The 7,332-nt window shown below is 41.1% G+C and overlaps 1 long non-coding RNA gene across 1 annotated transcript; it reads right to left on the bottom strand.

Moving 5' to 3' along the window:
* Positions 1–1,594: 1,594 nt before the first annotated feature.
* On the bottom strand, positions 1,595–2,012 carry LOC120524443. Its single transcript, XR_005632796.1, has 3 exons — positions 1,974–2,012; positions 1,841–1,889; positions 1,595–1,694 (listed from the first exon to the last, which is right to left on the bottom strand). It is a non-coding gene; the product is annotated as an uncharacterized LOC120524443 (long non-coding RNA).
* Positions 2,013–7,332: the final 5,320 nt, after the last annotated feature.

Genomic DNA, 7,332 nt, shown 5'->3' on the forward strand with positions numbered 1-7,332 from the left:
AAAAAAAAGACATTTATAAATCAATGTGAGTGATATACATAGGAACAACATCAATGTAGTATAAAGGCTTTATGACGTGTGATCAGTGTACCCTAGGTTGGCCCCCTCTTTTCAGAACAGCTGGTGCTGGTCTATAAGACCACAATGCGTTGTGAATTTATAATTTCACTTAATTTTTATCTATTATGACATACTCAGACATTGTTTTATGCAAACAGAAATGAATGTTATAATGGGAGTAAATGGTGCAAAAAATGTCTGCAGGATAAAAGATGGAACTTTTTCTTCTACAGTATATTATAGTCCTATTATTAGATCCAAGATTCAAAATTTCATAAAAAACTGAAATGCAAAAAATTTATCAAGGGGCACAAAAGGGTTAAGCAAGAAAAAGGCAAATGAAAACATGCTGGTCCACACCCAGAATAAAAAAGTTCAAGCAGAGCACCCACCCACCCACAATTCATACTGTATGTAGAAACATACCGGTCAAGGACTTTGTGGACACAATCCTTGGTGTTCTTCCCTCCAATACGTGCAATTTGCAGCACTTGTTGGAATAAGTCCATTATAAAGTTGACTGACACTCCTCAGAGGAACCAAACAGTTTTGCACTGTATTGTATTGTGTTATGCAAAACTCCATTATTTTCAGACTTGTAAAACCTACCAGGGTATCAAAAGCTTGCGCATCACAGAGGCGTTGCTCCTCTGCCTCAAAATCCACCATAGTCTCCATCCTCAAAATGTGCACGGCTGAAGAGGCAGGTTCTGCTTTTTTGTACTGATCGCGCAGGTCAAACAGCAGGGTTAAGACCTTTTTCTGAAACACTGAAATACATTTGTTGATTACTATGATTACCTTACAATAGCAAGGCTAGCTAGCTGGTTCAAAATTATTTTTGTAATCAGTTTCAGTGTTTATCAATACAGTAGATAGTGTTGGAGAAAGAAAAAAGTTCAAACAAATGTTATAATATAACATGATTGAAACTACCCTACAATTGATGGTAGAAAAACAAGCCACTGCTATAACTGAAAAGCAGTTTGTGTAGACCGAGAGAACAGTAGACAAAGAGAGAAAGTTGTAGTATTAAGTCTCACTCTCTCTCTCGCTCATCTCACACTGCCAATAGATCAAATACTTACCATCCGTAGGCAATGGGAATGTCCATTTTAGATCTGTCACTGCATCTGCACCACAGAAAGTTTAATTTAGACATTACCAAATGATAAACTTTAACAGATTCGGGCAGGATTAGAAGAGAAATAATCTTAAATAACGTGATTAAAACAATTACAGGTTCATCAGTACGACTAACTGAATTGCAAAGTGTTTTGATGAAATTGCGGCCTTTGGACAACTCACCATGCCTTGGCCCGTCATAGGGGGGGCTGGTAAGATCACTGTGCCGGGATCTTTCATCACATCTGTAGGCATCAGTACGGTGTGACCCGTCATGCCTGTCCGTGTGCCTCGAAACACTGTGCCGTGACCTGGACCTGTCTGTGTGCCTCGAACCACCGTGCCGTGACCTGGATCTGTCCGTGTGCCTCGAACCACCGTGCTGTGACCTGGACCTGTCCATGTGCCTCGAACCACCGTGCTGTGACCTGGACCTGTCCGTGTTCCTCGAACCACTGTGCCGTGATCTGGACCTGTGTCTGTATCCTCTGCTGGACCTACCTCTGGACCTAGTACCATTTAAATTTATTTTAAATCACTTGGACATAATACCATAACACGGAAACAGACTAACACCTACTGGTTGGCGAACAATATGTGCTGGAGACCAACCAGTAGAAGCCAGCCAATACTGTGCCTTATCCTGTTTCTTTACCTAGAGCGATAGCCATCCATGGGACAACCTCCTGCTGCATGTCGAGATCCTGAAAAACCACAAAGAATGTTCTTACACAAAGATGATAAAATAAAAAAGTGACTGTTTAAAGTGAGATGAGATGAATTCTCACTAGGTGTCGACAGATCTCCACACCGAGGTGCTGTGCTTGTAGTTTGAGGGCCTGAAAAAGACAGAATATTCAAAGGTGCAAAATTATTGAAAGGAAACAAAAAGATGACCTTTAGCTGTGATGGACACTTGGGCTGAATCCCATTTTTACCCTTAAGCCCTCTTTTTGTCCCTTCCCCTTTATGCTCAATTCAGAAGCAGTGAGAAATTCACCATCTTGAATGGACTTTTAACTTTGTTCAATGGGATGGTTGATGCGAGGGGAGAAGTAAATACACACAAGGAGTGGACATTTCACTGCCCTGAGAACTGTCCGCACGCTCCACAGACCTGGCTTCATCTTCAGAGGCTGAAACACATGAATCAGTGTGAATTGTGTGTATACACAAGACAGTACCATGCTTCATAAGTTGTCATTATTCCCACATGCATTGAGATTCAAGTTGGTACAATCAGAGTGGCGTTTACTGGTTGGGCTATGATGACGTGCTGCCAATCAGAGTGAATCAAAACAGTGAATACAGTAATCTCTCGCTATTTCGCCGCTTCACTCTATCGCAGATTTTAAATGTGAGCATATCTAAATATATATCACGGATTTTTCGCTGGTTCGCGGATTTCTGCGGGCAATGGGTCTTTTAATTTATGGTATAGTACATGCTTCCTCAGTTTGTTTGCCCATTTGATTTCATACAAGGGACGCTATTGGCGGATGGGTTAGAAGCTACCCAATCAGAGCATGTATTACATATTAACTAAAACTCCTCAATGATATAAGATATGCATCCCGCGTGGTGCTTGTGTTTGCTTGTCTCTGCCTCTATCTCACCCTGACATTCTCTGTGCCTGACGGAGGGGGTGTGAGCAGAGGGGCTGTTTGCCTATTCGATACGAACGCTCCTCTAATAAATGCCGCTTTATCGCGGTGCTTTTGGCATATTTAAAAGCACAAAAGCACACATATTGATTTTTTGATTGTTTGCTTTTCTTTGCGAGCGAGCTCTCTCTCACTCTGAAATTCTCTGCTCCTGATGCAAGCACTCTTTTGAGGAGATATATTTGCATTCTTTTAATTGTGAGAAAGAAGATATCTGTCTTGTCGAGCACACTTTTGACTAAAGGGTGTTATTTCATGTCTAGAGGGCTCTAATAATGTTAACAGCGTGGGAGAGTTTATAAGGGCTTAAAATATATAAAAATAACCATACAAACATATGGTTTCTACTTCGCGGATTTTCATCTATCGCGGGGGGTTCTGGAACACCCGCGATCGAGGAGGGATTACTTTAAGATTTTCTGCACGCAGCTGTACCCAGCTCATTAAGTAGGCGAGCACTCGTGTCCCATACACCGCACGACTCCGAGTGTCTCCGTAATAATTGCATAGATGAAATCTAGCAACACACAGCTCTGTCCTTTTGTATCTCTTTATTAGAGCAGATAGTCAGAAACAAAGCTCAACATATTGCAAGGCCATTGCCAAGGTCATTTCTGAAAAAATCTTTCTCATTGATGGTAACTGTTACACTTATTATACTTGGGCTACAAATGTCCCAAACCCCCCAAGCAACTGCAACACAATACACATATACATTCCCAATACAAAAGGAAATCGACTGCCTTGCTTGCCCAGCGCAAACAGTGAACGTTACAGAATTACCCACAATGCACCATGCCGCCAGCGCTGACTGCTGGGTCATTACAATATTAATAAAAAAGCAACATTTCTGAATGTACTTATACAGTTTTGAATGTTAAACTGAACACACTGACATAAAGGGTTGTCTGAACTTTTTAGTAAAACAATGTTACGAGCTTTACAATTACTTGCAGAAAAATATTTCTAATAAAATAAACAGCAAAGCATGACTTACATCAAACAAATGCACACAAAGACAACAAACAATTAAATAAATTCGGGTGCGTGCAGACTCCTGAAAGTACAGCGTTTTCCGCGTATCAAATTGTAGCAAAGGACCACTTTATCTTTAGTATGTTCAGGACTTATAGTGTTCACTCCGGAGTGTCGATCAGGACACTGGCAAATGATGCAGAGAATTCCACACAGTAGCTTAGATTGAAATTGAACTCATTTATTTGGAGATATACACCTGTATTCGAATAGGTATAAGTGTGTATATCTATGTGTGGTCTACAATAAAAAAAGAATACATAAAACTTATTGATAAAGTACCCAAAGTCCACTAGATGGCAGTATTACTGGAATTAAGCACTAGCTTACTGGCAGTATAGAATCCAAATCAATAACGTGATCTGTACATGTAAACAACTTTACATCTTAACATATAAAAACATAAAATACAAGTAAAATGCAAACGAACCCACCTCTGGTTATCAACGCACACTTATCTTAACTTGGTACACTGCTGATTCTTACTTATATTAAACAAATGCGGAATTGATTATTGCGGCACTCGTGCACCTTCTTCGCTTTTTTAACATCCCATAATAGACACTCTCGTGCATGCTGGGAGGTGCACCTTTAAATGTGATCCGTGTCTCTTTATAATTGATATCTTTCTTCAGCAACATATATTCCTCAGGAAAACTGTCTAACTGTGAATTTTGAAAGATAAGAAATTCTGAAATTCAATAGTCTTCAGCGGTAGGACTGATTTGATCACCCCTTCTTTGAACTACAGCTTCTACTAGTTCCCTCCATGTATGGTATTCCTTAGGGTTAGGAATTAGAGGAGACGTCACCGTACTACCACAGAAGACACTCTTCCGTTGCTCTGCTTCAACTTCTGGAACCGTAATATTCGGCCTTACTGGCCATTCTGACTCAGGTTTATAAAGGAATAATGGGCCTTGATTCCATCTGTGTGGTACAGACAATTCAGCTAGTGTTCAACCCCGTGTGATATCATCTGCTGGATTCCTGTTGGAGTCCACATACAGTACCTCCAAGAATGGCGATCTGTTAATTCTTGGATTTCGGCTATTCTGGTTCCCACAAATACTTTAAAGCGGCAGGATTCAGACTGAAGCCAGGATAGCACAGTTGTGGAATCAGACCACAGAACCACCTGGTTTATTGTTAAAGTAAGCTCATTTTCTAAGAGTTTAGCTACCTGTGCTCCATTTAATGCAGCACACAGCTCTAGTCTTGGTATGGTTTGTCGATGCTTTGGTACAACTCTAGATCTGGCCAAAATGAAGGTAAGATGAATATTACCATCTTTATCTTCGGTTCTTAGGTAAGAAACGGACCAGTAAGCTTGTTCAGAGGCATCACAGAATATGTGAATCTGTCTGGCAATAGGGAATAAGTCCATATCAACAGGCGTATAACATCTTGGAATACTAATATTATCCAGAGCGTGAAGTTCTCCTTCCCATTCATTCCAGGCTCTTAATAGATCTTCAGGCAACATAGGGTCATCCCAATCTCTTTGTTTATCCCACAGTTTCTGGACCAGGACTTTGGCATGTGTGGTGAATGGAAGAATATACCCCAAAGGATCATACTGACTGGCGAGTACTCTGTATATGTGGTGCATAGTAACAGTTGTCTTCTGCACTGGATGAGACTTGTACTTGAACGTGTCTGAGGAACAATGCCACTTCAAGCCTAAAGTGGATTCTGTGGAATCTGATCGATCCTGAGACAACCAGAGTTCTGTACTGATTGAACAAGCTTCTTGTGGCAGATGTTCTAGTATCTTGGGAAAATTGCTAGTCCATTGACCAAGGTCAAATCCACCATTTGACAAAAGATCTCTTAGTTTGTCTGTCAGTTGCTTTGCCCTCTGGGTTGATGGTAGACTCTGTAAATAGTTGTCTACATAGAAGTTCCTTTCAACTAAGGATCGGATCTCATCCCCTGATTCAGTGTTGTCCATTACATGTCGTTGAAGAGCAAAAATTGCACAACAAGGACTACAGGTGGTGCCAAAGGGAAGTACTTGCCATTCATAGATAAGGGGGGAAATGCTACTTTCCAAATTACGCCATACAAAACGGAGAAGAGGTTTATCTGCAGGTAAAAGGCGGATTTGGTGAAACATTCCTTTAATGTCGCTACCTACTGCTACAGGATGTTCCCTAAAACGTAAGAGCACTCCTAATAGGGACGGACTGAGGGCTGGCCCAGGGAGCAGGCATTCATTCAGGCTATGTCCATGATATTTAAAGGAGCAATTGAATACAACCCGGTTCTTACCATTATGCTGAACCAGATGGTGAGGAATAAACCAAGATTCTTCAGAGGAGGTGATTGTTTCTGCTGGTAACTTAATAAAATATCCAGCCTCCTCCAATTTTTTAATTTCTTCATTGTATGCAGCTGCCTTTGTAGAGTCCTTTGACAGACGTCTTTCAATGCTTCGCAAACTCGGCATAACAACTTTTTGGTATGCTTGTAGACAAGGCATATCTTTCTTGCGTAACAGTGGTGTGGCATAGCGGTTTACACCATCTACCATTACCTTTATCGTTTTCGCAAACAGTAGATCTATGGCCTCTTGATCTTGTTTAGACCTTGTTAAGAGTCTCTCATTTCTGTAAGGTATGATGTCTGTTTGCCAGAGTTTTCAACATTTCTGAAAAGTTCAGACATTGAAGGTGTGAGGGTAATATGAAGGCATTGCTGTGGTTGTAGGTTCTCCTGAAGTAGTTGCGCTGGACCTTGTAAAATCCACCCTAATCTGGTTTTAACTGCTGCAGGACCCCCTGGTGGTCCAAGGGCACAGGTGCAATAGGGGTGATCAAGTGTGGATGATCAGCTCCAATCAACAAGAGAGGGCATGCTCTATGAACAGGTTGTAGTGGAAGACCCTTTAAGTGGTTGTATCGTTGCTGTAGGTCTGCTATTGGGTATGAGTGTTCTGCCAGACTCAGTTGATCAGCTGTAAAGGCTCTTGTGATAAGATAATTCTTGTTAGGTTGCGAAACTGAAGCTATTCTGAAGGATACTGAAGCACCATGCAGTGTCTTCACATCTTGTCTAATGGTCCTTAGTATTAGATCCTCTGGTTCTCCTTTCAGACCTAGTTTCTGGGTAGCATCAGATAACAGGATTGTTCTCTCTGATCCATCATCAAGAATAGCATAAGTGTCTAAAACTTTATGTTGGTGTTGTAGACAAACTTTGATTATTTTAAGGACGACACGGCTGGAGCCTTCGGGTTTATCTAGGTACAGAATTTCACTTGTAGAACTCACTAAACAAATTTCTTCCTTTGGTGATCTATCGTTTACTTCATGCAGGATTTGAAGATGCTTCCTGTTACAGAGATGACATGGTTTCTTCAGTGTGCACTGAGCAGCTTGATGGGCTCGTCCACACCTCCAGCATCTATTCTTAGTTTTAATCCAGTTGATTATCTGCTCCTTAT

The sequence above is a fragment of the Polypterus senegalus genome, chromosome 2 (genome assembly GCF_016835505.1).
Source record: "Polypterus senegalus isolate Bchr_013 chromosome 2, ASM1683550v1, whole genome shotgun sequence".
Taxonomy (NCBI): Eukaryota; Metazoa; Chordata; class Cladistia; order Polypteriformes; family Polypteridae; genus Polypterus; species Polypterus senegalus.